Here is a 14201-nt window from a genome sequence, read left to right as displayed (position 1 = left end):
GCCGCCGCTATACTGCCAAAGACGTGGCTTTTCTCCTGCCCGAAAATAATAGGGCTCCTATAGGTCTCAAGTATAGATGGCGTTTCCAATTGTCTATCCTTTTGACGCGTCCGTGGAGTCTTAAAATAGTAGACATCATCCAGCGCCTTTCTTCCTAGCGACTTTTCACGTTTATCGGCTTGAGGTTTTCCGAGCGATCTAATTGGTTGACTCTTAACGTCAACAGCGCATCTCTGGTGCTTCAATTTTCCCCTCGCAAAAGCTTTCTCACAGCGTGACGCAAAGTTACCCGACCAGGTAATCTAAGAACAGTGTCAATACTGCGCAATGTATGTCAAAGGTCTCGTGTCAGCAGCCGTACTACGGTGCCTGCATGGCTGCAACGGATCTTTGACCGTTGCGGTATACACTATTTTGTCCCGCACTAGCATCAGAAGTGGACGGGCTTCGAACCGTGTTGTACACGTTCCTCCAAAGCCGGCAGGAAAGCTCGTCTCCTCTCCATCTTGGAACGAGTTACAGTTACCAGCTCCGATGGGTTGAAAGGAACGCGCTTCTTTTATATTTCTAAGATTGGAACGTGCCTTTACTCCAGCCTTACATTTGCGTATGCAATGGAATATGTTGCCAGATAATTCGTAAATAAAATACATCGAGCAAGTGAGAATATTCACGTCGATCTACGTGTCAAGTCGATATACGATCACATTTGTTTCAACTCCTTGTTTTCGACTATCTATGGGACAGTTGCCCTGTAATAATTAAATAAATAGACAAAAAAAAACGCCGTTCCTTTTGCGTTTTTTTTTTAAGATGTAGCGAGATCCCGTTCCAGTTCCACTGGTGCAATGTGGAACGATGACGTTCCTTCGTTAAATGGAACGCCTTTCCCGAATGTCGTTCCTTGGAACACCGTTCCGTACAACACTGCTTCGAACATGCTTTGCGTACGAAATTACAGAGAGGAAGCAAGCTGGCTTAGAAGGGCGGAGGGAGGAAGCATACTTTTGTTGTCGCTTTTATTTTTAGGCTAGGTGGCGCAAGCTACCGCCCGTTATAAACGGTACAGCCGTTAATATACATACATACATGCATCCGGGCCTGCCGACACGTAATTTTGTCATCGTGTCTACAGTGAACACTAACATGTTGTATGAGCAGTGAGACTGTGGCTTAATGCAAATGAGCGGAGTAAAATGTATTTTCAAATACTTCGGTTTTTTTTTTTTTTTTTTTTTTGGGGGGGGGGGGGGGGGGTTTGTGGTTTTTTTTTAGGCCTAGACACAGCCGATGCTACGAGCGGATCGGACTAATCAAACACCGTCAAAATCGCAAGTCATTGGGTCCTCCCTGTACATGATTGGTTCAGCGATGATAAAACACGTACCGAAACATGACGAACACTACGTCGGTGCGCTTCCGAAGATGTTTAATTGGTCCTCATATACAGCGTCGGCCGCACCCGGAGGTGAAACGAAGTAGTGGCTCTACATTTCCTCTTCGTGCGAGGGCTTTGTTCTGATCCATGTTCGACTAACATGCGTCATACTTATTGTATCAGCGACAAGGACACAATACCATCATGGCGAGCAGTGGAACAAGTCACTTTATCTTCTTCTCCTACTAGTCTATGTACATGCCCCTCGTGCCGGTATATCCCGATACACCCCCCTTTCTTTACCGAGAGAGCGGGAATGTCAGACTTGCAGACTCAGGGAATCTGCTTAAAGTTTCTGGCATATCCCAGATGACGGGGCGGTTGCCTCAACCGTGCTGAGGTGCGAACAGGGATACTGGTGCGCCGTTGCTGTCGCGGCGTCGCGTGACGTTCAGCGGCACACAGGTTTGCGGGTGCTGCTGCTACAGTATTCTCTGCACTGTGGTGCGTTGCCGCAGGTGAAGTGGGTACTTCAGTGCTCTGGCTACTAGCTGCGTGACCCTCTTGATTGTCAGGAGCGTCGAAGGTCTCGGAGGTTGTAAGCAGATGCTGCCGATTTCTTCTGAACTCGCGCCCGTCTTGAGTGATGATCTTGTACGATCTCGGCGCAACAGAGTTCTCGACTTGAGCTTTAGCAGTCCAACCGTCGTCGTGTCGCATGCGGACAACATCTCCAGGTTGCAGGCCTGGCAGCCGTTTGCCCCTGTCTTCCTTTTGTTTGTGTTTCACGACGCTTTCGTTGAGTCTAGTTGTGAAATCGGGTATTCTTGAACGAATCCGGCGACCCATCAATAGCTCACTAGGCGACTTTCCTCCTTCCAATGGCGAGGACCTGTAATTTAGCAAACCTAAGTAAAAGTCTTCGTTTGCATGGTTTGTTTTCTTCATAAGTCGCTTCACGACTTGCACTCCCTTTTCGGCCAGGCCGTTCGACTGTGGGAATCCTGGACTTGAGGTCACGTGCTTAAACTCATACTTGGAGGCGAACACCCTGAATTCTCGTGACACAAATTGTGGCCCGTTGTCTGAATTGACTTCCATAGGTATTCCGTGTCTTGCGAATATACTTGAAAGCTTGCTGACCACGGTGCTTGCCGTTGTGTCCGGTAGATGTTCAACCTCTGGGAAGTTGGAGTATGCGTCGTAAACCACAAGGTATGATTTTCCGGCATACTGACAGAGATCTACCCCCACACGTTCCCATGGCTGACCGGGTATCGGTCGCATCATAAGAGGCTCGCTGGGCCGACGATACGCAAAACATTTGCATGTCTCGCAGCGACCGATCATTTCGTTAATCTCTGTCGCCATTCCGGGCCAGAACATCAATGTTCTTGCCTTTTCTTTACATTTGGCTAGGCCAAGGTGTCCCTCATGCACTCTTGCCAGCATTTCTTTGCGCAGAGACTTGGGAATAATCACCTTTGAACCTTTGAGGAGTACTCCATTTATGATGGTCAGTTCTGAAGCAAAAGGTTTGAAAGGTCCCTCAATTTTCTCATGTGCCTCTAGCGCTTGCGCAATTCGGTGTAATTCCTGGTCTTCGCGAGTTGCAGAAACCAAACGAGTCAGTGTCTGCTGGCTCACCAGAATTGACAAAACTGAGATGGCATGCACTTCAACGTCGTCCTCTTCATTCTGGTGAAATACGGGTCTTGCTGATGGCGCTCTAGAAAGTGTGTCCGCCAGGAGCAGTTCTTTGCCAGGGACGAACTGGAACTCGAATTCGTGCTTCATGAGACGGATGAAGAATCGCTGAAGCCTTGGCGGCATGTCTCCTAGGTTTTTCTTCGAGATTGATATCAGCGGCTTGTGATCCGTTTCCACGATCATTTTTCTACCATAGATGAAATCATGGAATCTTTCGCAGCCGTAGACGTTTCCAAGCGCTTCTTTCTCGATCTGTGAGTACCTTGTCTCAGTGTCGGTCAGCACTCTTGAGGCATAAGCGACTGGACGCCAGTCGTTTCCATGCTGTTGGAATAACGCTGCACCCAAGCCGTACCTGGAGGCATCTGTGGACACTTTTGTTGCAAGGGACGGATCAAAGAAAGCAAGCACTGGCGCTGCTGTGAGAGACGCTTTTATGTCTTGCCATTCCTTTTCATGAGCTTGGGTCCACTCGAAGAGTGATACATCTTTTAGCAGCTCTCGTAACTTTTCGGTCTTGTCCGAAAGTCGTGGCAAGTACTTGCCGAAGTAGGTGACGACACCCATCATCCGTTGGACTCCTTTCTTGGTCCTCGGAGCAGGCATCTCTAGGACGCTTTGTACCAGTTGAGGGTCAGGTTGTATGCCATCTTTGGTAACCCTGTCGCCCAGAAAGGTGACTTCTGTGACGCAGAAGAGGCATTTTTTTGCATTTAATGTCAGACCCCCGTATTGTGCCGCTTGCAGAGCTCTTTGGAGTCGTGCATCGTGTTCCTCACGCGTCGCACCCCAGATGAGGACATCGTCGATGTAAACTCGAACGCCCGGTAGGCCATCGAAGATCTGTGTCATTGCCTTCTGAAAGACCTCCGGTGCAGACGAAATTCCGAACGGAAGACGCTTGAAACGGTATCGTCCAAACGGAGTGCTGAACGTGCAGATGCGTGACGTTTCTTCATCCAGGGGGATCTGGTGGAAACCCGCGTTGGCATCTAACCTGGAGAAAAATCGCGCGCCAGCCAGCTCCGCTTCGATGTCCTCTCTTCTCGGCATTTCGTAATGCTCGCGCTTCAGGCTTTCATTGACGAATCTGGGATCCATGCACACTCGTAGTTTGTTGTCTTTCTTGCGAACCACGACGAGCGGGCTGACCCAGTCTGACGGTTCCTCCATTTTGACTATTATTCCCGCCTTCTCCATCCTAGACAGCTCCTGTTTGAGAGGTTCTTTCAAAAGCTGTGGTACCCGACGGGCTGCTTGAATGACTGGCTTGACTCCGTCTTTTAGAACCATTTTATACTCTTTCTTGGTGCATCCGAGGCCATCAAATAGTCTTGGAAAGGTTTGTGCGATCTTATTTGCATGGTCATTGGCACCTGTCACGGTGTTGACATGGTTGATTAGCCCAAATGACTCACATGCTCTGAGTCCGAGAAGTGCCTGGCTAGCTTTCTTAACGATGAAGAAGTCTAGGTTTGCTTCTGTTCCATTAACCTTGACCCGAAGTTCTGCAATTCCAATATGCCCGATGATACCTCCGCTGTAGTTGCGAAGTACCGCCCTCGACGGTTTCGGCGCACTTGCTCCCCTTAGTTTCTTGAAAGTCGATAACGGTAGCAGGTTCGCTTGTGAACCAGTGTCTGCCTTCAGTTGAACTTCTCTGCCTGAAACGATCGCTGGTATGATCCAGTCAGCGCTGCCATTTCCGATCTCCAAAACTAAAAAATCGTCTTGGTTACTCACTTTGTCGACTGTGGTCTTAGATTTGCAGCAAGCCGAGAAGTGATTCTTTTTTCGGCATACGTGACATGCTTTGCCGTATGCGGGACATTGCCGAGGCTCGTGGTGCGTGTTGCACCTTCCACATTGCTTGGTCTTGGAGCGGGCTTGTCCTTTCTGCTTGGCTATAGGGGCCACGCTCTTCTCTGTGTTGTCCCAAGTCCTTTGCCTTTCCTTGGCTACTTCAACCGCCTGGCAGAGTGTGATTGTCTTCTCCAAGGTCAGGTTATCTTCGCGAAGAAGCTTTTCGCGTACTCGCGTATCGGTGACGCCATAGACAATCTGGTCGCGAATCATAGAATCGAACAACTGCTCAAAATTGCATGTTTGAGCTTTTAGCTTTACGTCTCGAAAAAATGATTCGAACGACTCGCCTTCTGCTTGCATCCGAGTCCTGAATTTGTAGCGTTCGTAAGTTTCATTGCATCTTGGAGTGCAATATTCTTCGAACTTTGTAACCAGGACGCTGTAGCTGGTTCTTTCTTCGTCTGTCAGTCCAAAGGTGTTGAAGATTTCGATGGCTTTGGCACCCGCGACGTGGAGGAATATTGCCGCCTTCTGTTTGTCGTTGCGTGCCTTAGCCGGCTCGGTGGCGGCCAGGTAGAGCTCCAGGCGCTGCTTAAACTTGCGCCAGTTGTCGGCTACGTTTCCGGAGAGCAGCAAACCATCAGGCGGGCGAAGTCCCTCCATGACCAGACTAAAGAAGACACTTCTGACACCATGTATCAGCGACAAGGACACAATACCATCATGGCGAGCAGTGGAACAAGTCACTTTATCTTCTTCTCCTACTAGTCTATGTACATGCCCCTCGTGCCGGTATATCCCGATACACTTATTGCGCAAAGGAGCTGCGTTCTTAAAGCCTCTTTTTATCGTAACGTTCTACGCCCGACAACGCGCAGTCACAAACAACAAGGATCGATAATGGCGCTACTTCGTTTTTGCTCCAAGCCAGGTTCAAGGCTTGTTATAGGCATATGGGTTCGATCACAACGCTCCTCCCTCCTTTCAGTATAGTCTAGCTAAACAAGACAAATTACCATTGCTCGTTTGACGTCACTGCTGCCCAGCAAGCGCCATCACGCGAGCCCAGAAAAGCAGATGACCAGTTTGTGCGACCGTCGCGTGACTGACCTCTCGCTCCGCGCCGCCTTCCAATACATCGGCCCATCGGCCCAAGGGAAGTGGCCAGCGATAGCCGGAACGTTCACGCGTCGCCCGGTGTACGCACAAACGACCGGCACATTAGGCCTAGTGCCAGTCTGCAATGAACTTCAGCAAATGTCAGGTGTCACCACGTCCAATCAAGAGCCAGTTTGAAACCACGTGCCCGCGCATCGGCCCTCTGATACGCACACATCGGAGCAGCAAACCACGTGGGTTGCCAATAACTAGCTGTTGGGTGGACGGGGGGCCCCAAGCTTTGGCCGTAGTCCGTCGTACGATTTGGGCGATGTGTTGGCGCCATCAAGCGGCCTAATTAGGCACGGCGCGAGTACCCATTAGGCCTAACCGCCGAGTCGATCTCGCGTCAACGTTGCCCGCTCTTCCTTGCGATCTTCCCCCAGTGACATCTGTGCGGCTCCGCTGAAAGCAAGGATGCGAGAGCGTGACGACAGCGCCGGAAAAGCAAAAAAAAAGAAGAAGCAAAAGTATAAGCGAAGATGAAGAGACAGATTCGATCGGAAGGATGAGCTTTGCCAGCTTGTTTACTTCTTGTTAGAGGTGCCTCCGCGACGATGTCGGCGGCGTATCGGATTGGGCGTGCACGCCGGTGCTGCAATCTGGAGGGCTTCCGTGATTTGGGTTTCTATATCGGGGGGCCATCGAGGTTCTGTTGCCGCGGGGGGAAAATTCGACGTCTGTATATCCTTTGGGAACTTGGTATATCGGGTCCTGGAAGGAGTTTAGCGACGCGACAGAGCGTTGCTATTATGTTATATTCGTCCTGGTCCGATGTCGAAATACCCTCCGAGTTTGCGTGAGCAGTATCTTCTCGTTTTTAAGTGTTCTTGCACACCATAGCTCGGTACGTGTTTTATGTGAAGAAAGAACTTTTCCAGTCCCCGTAAAGAAAAGAAAAAAGAGCATTGCCGTTGAAATGAATTGGCTGTCAGTGGGTATATAGGATTGTATGTGTTTGCCTCTCTATATTTCGAACTCTTAAACGCTCATCCTTCTTTGATTCTTTTTTTTAGATATCCCATCGAATGTTACATTTTATTTTTATGACGCGTAAACAGTGTATGCGTACTAATTAAACGGAGACTATTAGACATGTGCGTTTCAAGTTGCTGGCGGATGAGTGTATAAGCAAACGTCCACATAAGGAGCTGAAACTACATAAAACCGAGGAAAGAATATCACAGCCGATCAACGTAACTTTCTTGTGTAAGACTGCATAATATTGCGCCAACAAGTTCATCTGGACGGTTCAGTTTTTATGTACCTCCCAACCACACACACAACTGAGATGAGCAGCGGGCCTTGCGGGGGTGCCCAGTCACGTGACACGTTCCCGCTTCTAGAGTGGCTGGGGTGGCTCGTAGCGCCAGCTGCGCTTTATCCTAAGGTGCATCGGAGCAAGTATGGGGGGAGAGGGGGGGGGGGGGGGGGACGCCCTGGGCGCGCGCCTCCACGTGGCCTTTATGGCACGGGCGGCCGCAAACTTGAAACACAAAAGCGTTTCACTTTCCCCGCCAAGTAGTGTGTTGACGTTCTGCACTAGCACAGATTTTAGAGGAAAGTTAAGCTCTTCGGTCTCTGTTAATTATATATATATATATATATATATATAGAGAGAGAGAGAGAGAGAGAGAGAAACGAAGCGCAGGATGACGAAAAGTATATACGGAGGAAAACGTACCTGAGACGGTTGTTGGAGTTTTTAAACATATTATTGGCAAAGTTGGTAGACGTTTCGGCCTGAGGCAGACCCTTTTCAAGACTGGCACATGAGATGTCAGATTGATGCTCCTTGACCACGTCACGTGGCATTCCAAACATCTGGTTTCTCTCAAGAGTTGACGGTACCCCCCGACGCAGGCGTCCCCCCCCCCCCCCCCTCCCCCACCGCGTAAACCTGACCTTGGTGAAAGAACTCGCACCATGTCGGAAAATCTAACAGAAGCAAAGCGGTGGAGGAGGGAGGAGAAGGGGCAGCCCCAAGAACAGCAGACAACAAACTCTCGCCGAAAAAAAAAAAGTGAAAGCCGTTTACAAATCCCTGTAACGCCGAATTGGAGCGCAGCTCTTGAGGAGGAGGAGTGAAGGGTACTGAGGGGAGGGTAGACCCCTCCTCCTCCCCTCATTCTTTAATATGCTCCGGGGGGCGGTCACGTGACCTCGGGGGGGGGGGGGGGTGTCACGTGACTTCGGGGAGGGGGGTCACGTGACCTCGGGGGGTCACGTGACCTGGGGGTCACGTGGGGGTCACCTTGGGGTCACGTGACCTTGAGATGACCTTGGGAGGGGTCACGTGACCTTGGGGAGGAGACCACGTGACCTCGGGGGTCACGTGACCTCAGAGGGGTCACGTGACTTGGGGGTCACGTGACCTTCAAAGGGTCACGTGGGGTCTTGGGGTCACGTGACCTTGAGATGACCTTGGGAGGGGTCACGTGACCTCGAGGGGTCGCGTGACCTTGGGAGTCACGTGGGGTCACGTGACCTTGAGATGACCTTGGGAGGGGTCACGTGACCTGGAGGGGTCACGTGACCTTGGGGGTCACGTGACCTTGGGATGACCTTGGTTACGCCGACGGCGACGGCGACGGCGACGCCGCTCAAGCCGGGAACGGGCCCCTAAGAGCTGCGCTCTAAAAGCTTTTGAGAAAAGCGCTTTGAGCGGTGTCCGAGCGGTGTACCAGCCGCCCCCTCTGTCCGTGAAAAAAAACACACATCTACACATCCCCCCTTCACGTAATGAACTTCAAGACAGGGAAGACGAGGGGTGGTTCTAAACTTCCTCGCCGAAAAAAAAAAAACGGTTGCAGCTTCCGAGAAAACTTGCCCCAAGCGGTGCACGAGCGGTGTGCCCGAGCCGCCTCCCCAGTGCGTAAAAAAACAACACACGCACGCATACATATCCCTTTTCTCACATAATAAACTTCAAGACGGGGAAGACGAGGGGAGGTTGTTGATTTTTAAACCGATATGACTGCTCAAGATGTGTTAACTGCGTGCATGGACGTCATTATTCCAGGGTGTTCATTAAGGTAGATTGCATGCATAGATGACATTATGCAGGAATCTTCATTAATACCTGCCCGGATTGAATTAAATTTGTAAATAAGATACGATTCTCTCTGCTCGCAACACGTTATCAGCTGCCCTTTCAGTCAACAATATTATTAGAACGAACTCTATATGAAATGAATCGTGGATGGCCTAAAGCCTGTGGAATGTGCAAGCTCACGCTGATACAGGAGGATCGTGAATGTTAACCACGTGAATGGAAGACATAATGCCGGGATGTTTACTGATCGCGGCTTTGAACTTGTGAATAAGGTAAGATTCTTTCTGTTCGCGATCTCGGTTGCTTTTGAAACCAGACTGTAAAAATGTGACTTGGAGCTCATCAAATGAGTGTTTTGGATCGCTAACATGCTTTGAAACGGGAAGTGTGGGGTTTGATTTTGCATGTGATCTGTGATTATAAACCGCAATCGGAAAGGTGTCTCTGTCTGGCCCACGTACTGCGCGCCGCAAGTGCTACACTGTAAAAGGTATACCACATTACTGGCGTCGCAATTTAAGTTGCCATAAATTTTGTAGGTGAAGTTGGAGTTTGTACTCTCTATGGAGTTTCTCGGTGTTACGTGTGGGCAGACCCCACATCCCGACTTTCCGCATGGCCGACTCCCAGTGCTCTCAGTGGCAGTTATCTTGGACCTGACTAAGGAATCCTTAATGTTACGCGAGCGTCTGTACACCACACGTGGGACGGTAGTAATAACTTTTACGAGGCGTTCACTTTGTTGCAAAATTTTTAAATGTTTCCTTAATATGGCGGTGACATTCGGAGACTTATTGCTGAAGGTCAGCACGGGGCTGGCCTGTCGGCTTGTCTCCGCCTGGGGACCGCTGTCAGCTAACAAGAGGTCGCGATCGAGGGCGCGCGCCTTACTAATTGCGTCATTTATGATTTTTTCTGGGTACTTCTGTTCTTTTAGAACCTCGCGTAGTTGATTGGCGTTGGAGTCAAAATCATCGTGATTAGAACATACACGTTTAAACCTGTGAGCCTGGCTGTACGGAATACTGGTTCGGCAAGGTCGAGGATGGCAACTGTCGAAGTGCAAATATCTCTGGCTGTCCGTGGGCTTTCGATACAGTTGAGTGACCAGAGTTGTGTCCTTATATATTACTGTAACGTATAAGAAATTAATGTCAGTTTTCGAGTAACTGTGTGTGAAGCGGATGGAAGGGTGCGCGGAGTTAAAATCTGCGATGAACTTGAGAAGCTCATTTTCTGAGTGTGACCAGATAAAAAATACGTCATCAATATACCTCCTGTAGAACATCGGTTGGAGCGGACAGGATGCGAGAAAAGTTGATTCGAAGTCGCCCATAAATATATTTGCAAAGTTCGGGGCCATTTTCGTGCCCATTGCCGTCCCTCTAGTTTGAAGATTCCCGAACGCAGGGTGCTCAAGGATCTAGGTAACAGAAAAGATATTATATTCAAACCAGCTGACAAGGGGGGTGCCATGGTTATACTCAACATCTCGGATTACATAAAAGAAGGCTATAGACAACTAAACGATGCGAAATTCTACCGTCGTCTAAACAGCGACCCAACTAGCCAGCATGCCAAACTTATACACGAGCGACTTATCGAGCTAGAGAAACAAGGTGAAATTACCGACAAAGCTTTACGGGGGCTAACTGCCAAACACGCTGTACCTGGGCGCTTCTATATGTTACCTAAAATCCACAAAGAAGGGAATCCCGGCCGCCCCATTATATCGGGCTCAGGAACGCTCACCGAGCCAATTTCTAGTTTCGTTGATAACCTCATCAGACACATCCCGCCTACCTTCCCGTCGTACATTCGGGACACGACTCACTTTCTCAAAGCAATTTCTAAAATTCAAATACCCAAGAATGCTTTTCTGGTGACAATGGATGTAACTGCTCTGTACACCAATATTCCCCATAAAGACGGCATAGAGGCGCTTGTGAGGGCATATGAGGCCCACAGGAGTGATGACTTCCCGGAGAGCCAAGTTCTGGCTACCCTTTCGAGCCTGGTTCTTGAGTTAAACAGTTTTGAATTCGACGGCAAATTTTTTCTCCAAACTAGAGGGACCGCAATGGGCACGAAAATGGCCCCGAACTTTGCAAATATATTTATGGGCGACCTCGAATCAACTTTTCTCGCATCCTGTCCGCTCCAACCGATGTTCTACAGGAGGTATATTGATGACGTATTTTTTATCTGGTCACACTCAGAAAATGAGCTTCTCAAGTTCATCGCAGATTTTAACTCCGCGCACCCTTCCATCCGCTTCACACACAATTACTCGAAAACTGACATTAATTTCTTAGACGTTAGAGTAATAATTAAGGACACAACACTGGTCACTCAATTGTATCGAAAGCCCACGGACAGCCAGAGATATTTGCACTTCAACAGTTGCCATCCTCGACCTTGCCGAACCAGTATTCCGTACAGCCAGGCTCACAGGTTTAAACGTGTATGTTCTAATAACGATGATTTTGACTCCAACGCCAATCAACTACGCGAGGTTCTAAAAGAACAGAAGTACCCAGAAAAAACCATAAGTGACGCAATTAGTAAGGCGCGCGCCCTCGATCGCGACCTCTTGCTAGCTGACAGCGGTCCCCAGGCGGAGACAAGCCGACAGGCCAGCCTCGTGCTGACGTTCAGCAATAAGTCTCCGAATGTCACCGCCATATTAAGGAAACATTTTAATATTTTGCAACAAAGTGAACGCCTCGCAAAAGTTATTACTACCGTCCCACGTGTGGTGTACAGACGCTCGCGTAACATTAAGGATTCCTTAGTCAGGTCCAAGATAACTGCCACTGAGAGCACTGGGAGTCGGCCATGCGGAAAGTCGGGATGTGGGGTCTGCCCACACGTAACACCGAGAAACTCCATAGAGAGTACAAACTCCAACTTCACCTACAAAATTTATGGCAACTTAAATTGCGCCGCTAGTAATGTAGTATACCTTCCCGTATACCTTTTACAGTGTAGCACTTGCGGCGCGCAGTATACGTGGGCCAGAAGAGACACCTTTCCGATTGCGGTTTAATAATCACAGATCGCATGCAAAATCAAACCCCACACTTCCCGTTTCAAAGCATGTTAGCGATCCAAAACACTCATTTGATGAGCTCCAAGTCACATTTTTACAGTCTGGTTTCAAAAGCAACCGAGATCGCGAACAGAAAGAATCTTACCTTATTCACAAGTTCAAAGCCGCGATCAATAAACATCCCGGCATTATGTCTTCCATTCACGTGGTTAACATTCACGATCCTCCTGTATCAGCGTGAGCGTACACATTCCACAGGCTTTAGGCCATCCACGATTTATTTCATATAGAGTTCGTTCTAATCCAATATTGTTGACTGAAAGGGCAGCTGATAACGTGTTGCGAGCAGAGAGAATCGTATCTTATTTACATATTTAATTCAATCCGGGCAGGTATTTATGAAGATCCCTGCATAATGTCATCTATGCATGCAATCTACCTTAATGAACACCCTGGAATAATGACGTCCATGCACGCAGTTAACACATCTTGAGCAGTCATATCGCTTTGAAAATCCACAACCTCCCCTCGTCTTCCCCGTCTTGAAGTTTATTATGTGAGAAAAGGGATATGTATGCGTGCGTGTGTTGTTTTTTTACGCACTGAGGAGGCGGCTCGGGCACACCGCTCGTGCAGCGCTTGGGGCAAGTTTTCTCAAAAGCTGCAACTGTTTTTTTTGTTGTTTTTTTTCGGCGAGGAAGTTTAGAACTTCCCCTCGTCTTCCCTGTCTTGAAGTCAGACTTGTACCGTACGGATTACAAGTAATCAAATTACATGTAATCGATTACTTTTTGGAGTAATTTTGTAATCAGTTGATTACTTTTATTAGGCAATAATCACAAGAGTAATCTGATTACTTTTTGAAGTAATAAAATTACTTGTAACCGTTACAATTAGCCAATGGCGTGGCCAATCTCTGAAAAAGGTCAATTGTAAAAAAAATAAAATAAAACCTGTTTTTGCGTAGTACGCTTGTAAACTCAACGAACGAGCACATGGACCCAACGAAACTCAACCCTGTGTTTTGAAGGAAAAAAAAAAGGATAATTCATCTGAGTAGATGAAAACAATAGTTAACACTGACTCAGAAGCGAACCGGGAACTCATCAGGCCGCATGACGGGAACGCACACTCAGACACGTACAAAAAGTAATGACGGACGTTTTTCAGTGCTGATGTCTATGACACTCATGATGGGTAAAACGTGTTCTTCGCATGGCAGACACCGATGGTACGGTGGCGTGGTTCAGGACGGAGACCTGAAAATGACTTCGTTTTGAATCGGTATATTGTATATTGTAACGAATGAAAATATAATCTTGATTAATGAAACTTAAGATGAACGTTTAATCCCGCGAACTTGTGCCGAGAAACATAAAGTAACAAAGACTTTGACAGCGACGGAAGTACGACTGACTCAAGCAGCCATGTGAAGCTCCCTTTGTAAGCCCGTCGCGTGGGTATCTAGAAGTTTCCGAGCTCAAACAAACAAGATTCTCGAGTCATCTGAAACATTCCAGGCATGCAAAAAAGAAAGATAAAAATTACAAGCTCTGGCGGGTATGAAAACTCAGCCAGCGGCGTGGGAGTCGAGCACTCTGCTGACTCAGCTCTTCGCACGCGGCAATATTTAGACTCATAGAGGGAACAAGGCAGGGCCCTGAAAAGGACTTTGTCTTGAATTACTTAGAGTTGTATTGGAGGGAACATAGGGGAAAGTATACCTTTTGAAACGAACTGACACTATCACTGAGCGGACTATAAACCCTTATAGCTACATAACAACTAAATGCGAGGAAAATAGTCGAAACCGTTATTACAAACTTTTAGCTCTGGAATACAAAAAAAAAAACACCTTGGAACAGTAGTTTAGATTAAACCTAAAGTAATAAAATAGACATACATTTTTACTTTAATTAACCCAATAATACATATTTGTCTTTTATATTACAGATTGAAAAAAAAACACAAGAAAAAGAAACCAAGGAAGAAACCTCGTCGTTGTCTCAACCAAGACACAAAACCAAGAGGCACACAACTAA

This window comes from Ixodes scapularis, unplaced genomic scaffold (genome assembly GCF_016920785.2).
Source record: "Ixodes scapularis isolate PalLabHiFi unplaced genomic scaffold, ASM1692078v2 PGA_scaffold2__306_contigs__length_199485367, whole genome shotgun sequence".
NCBI lineage: Eukaryota > Metazoa > Arthropoda > Arachnida > Ixodida > Ixodidae > Ixodes > Ixodes scapularis.
Note: the sequence above shows the minus strand (reverse complement) of the source record.